A 2,500-nucleotide genomic window follows, 5' to 3' on the forward strand; every position below is an offset into this window, starting at 1 on the left:
ATTACCATTATTGTCTGGGGGTTATATATTGATGGTATTTTCTCTTTGTCTCCCCCTGCTGATATCCACAATTTTTCATAATCTTTATCAATATCATTATTTTTAACTACAGTTTTAACTGCTTCATCTGATGAATTTGCCAATCTGTGTAATCGTCTAGCTTGGATACTAGGGATTAACCCAGCCAATCGGGCTAAGCCTAAGCCTCCATCTTTAGTGCTGGAATACAAGATGCCATCACAGGTACAAACTGGGAGATGTAACCATTTTTTCACCCTATTTCGAATTGTTAAATCCATTTCTTCCAGATAGGTGGCTTTTACATTTGCCTGGTCTGCTAAGTAGATCAATCTAGGCACTGTGTACACTTTTAACATGTCCAATTTTTGAAATGGTTTTAAAGGGGCTCTTTCGATGCGATTGAGCCAAACTTCTAATTTATTCTGCAATTCGGGCTTAACTATCCCCACCCAAGGGTCGATTTGCAAGCCAAGATATTTCTCTGATTGACCCGGGTGGATCATGTTTAAAGGGGTACCGCTGATAAGCCATGGAGGACAGTCATTGATGGTGTAAGAGTCCTTAGTTGGTTGAATAAAGAAACCATGGCACTTTTCCCCCTGCGTTTTTAATCCAGTTAAGTCACAAAATGCTTCTAGAATTTCAATATTTTTCTCCATTCCTGATTGGGACTTACTCAGCAGGACCAGGTCGTCTGCAAAAGCCAGAGCTGTTAATTTGCCATTCTCGTGTTGGAACCCCTCCCCACACTCTTCTAATTTACATAACAGAGGGTCAATGCACAGGTTAAAGAGGAGTGGTGACATGGGATCGCCCTGTTTCACACCAGTTTTGATTCCTATTGACTCAGACTCTCCTTCTTTAGTTTTGATTCTGGTGTGGATGTTTTGATAGAAGTCCTTAATTAATGCTATTATGTGGTCATCCAGGCCCTTTTGCTTTAGCACCGCCAGGATGTGGGTGTGGCTCACTGAATCAAAGGCTTTGGCCAAATCGACAAAGACAACCCCCAGGGGTTTCTTTTGTTTCTTTGCATTCCTAATTAATAGCTGTAATAGTTTTAAGTTCTCAGCACAGCCCGAAGATTGAATGAAGCCTCTCTGCCTGGGGTTAATGGGACACGCCTTTGCCAACCTCGCAGTTAAGATTCTTGAATAGAGTCTCAGGATGATGGAACCAATAGTAATTGGCCGCCAGTTGTTAATATCATTTTGGCGTTCGGGCGCTGATGATTTAGGTATTAGGATTGTTCGGCATCCCCTTATTACATCTGGAATTTTGCCACTTAACAGCCAGAGATTAAATAGTTCTTTGATCTCCTCACAATTTGGATCCATTTTAAGCAGGGCCTTCAGGGTGATCCCATCAGGGCCTGGTGCCGATTTTTTATTCATGTCTTTGATATTCTTAAGGATCTCTTTCTCTGTAATCAATTCCTTAAAAGCCGAATTATCCGCCCGCCCCACAGACTGGAATGCTCCAAGTCCTTGAAATAAGTTCTGAGACTCCCACCTAGATCTGAAGGTGTTACTGACCTCTTCCAGGGGGATGGCACATTGCGCAGAGTCTTTTTCATCCAGAATCATATTAGCTAACTTCCCTCGATCTAAGCGGAAGAGGCGTTGGAATCGGAGAAATTCTCCACGCTTTCTGGCTCTTTTTCTCATCCACTCCTTTTGAGGTTTCTTCTGCTGAGGTTTACGTTGGCTCTTTTTTGGCACTTTCTGTTCAATTGATTTCTCAAACAAATACAAATATTGGTCCTGAGCTACCTCATTGAGTAATTTTAATGAGTCTGTTTTGCCTTCAATTATTTGTTTATATGTATTTTTAAGGATGGGCAGCTTCCCTGATGTCATCTTTTCATTAATAGTCTTTTTATAGTGGGCTAGCAGCTCCCTTTCACCAGAAGATGGAATCACAGTCCTCTCCTCTTTTAACCTGTTCTTGCTCTCTTGTGTTTTCTCTCTTTCTGGCACCACAGTTTCTCTTAATAGTCTTCTCTTTTCACTGATCTGTTTTGCTGTTTTAGTTGTTAATTTTTCAGCAATCAATTTGTTAATATTTTTCCTCCCTTCAAACTCTTGATTCAGTTTCTGTAATATTTCTGTTTCCTCTTGGGACCAGATTTTCTTGTGAGCACCTCTTTTAGAGGTCTCTTTGGGGCGAGATGCTTCAATTCTTTCTGCGTTTCTCAGGGCTGGGTGAGCTAATCTCTTATGTTGTCCCAAGCCAATTTTAGTTTTAAAACATTTTTTACATTCTTCACACATAAACCCTTCTAGCTGGGTAGGCTCTTGGACCCCTTTGCATTTTGGGAGATGGCATGAGATACTATGATGCTTTTCATTTGTCTTCCCACAGTGGGAACATTGGAAATTGATCTTTCTTTTCCCATGGGCTCTCTTTAGATGGTCAATCAATCTCGTCATATTGCCTGCCCGAGTGGTACAGCATGGACATGTCGGGTTGTCCTCTG

At 41.4% G+C, this 2,500-nt stretch overlaps 1 pseudogene; it reads right to left on the reverse strand.

The window, feature by feature from the left end:
- LOC137457725 (28S ribosomal RNA) overlaps positions 1 to 2,500 on the reverse strand; it is an 8,478-nt pseudogene that overhangs the window by 2,312 nt on the left and 3,666 nt on the right.

This window comes from Melanerpes formicivorus, unplaced genomic scaffold (assembly GCF_026170545.1).
Source record: "Melanerpes formicivorus ecotype bairdi unplaced genomic scaffold, bMelFor1.0.p_v2 SCAF_196, whole genome shotgun sequence".
Taxonomy (NCBI): Eukaryota; Metazoa; Chordata; class Aves; order Piciformes; family Picidae; genus Melanerpes; species Melanerpes formicivorus.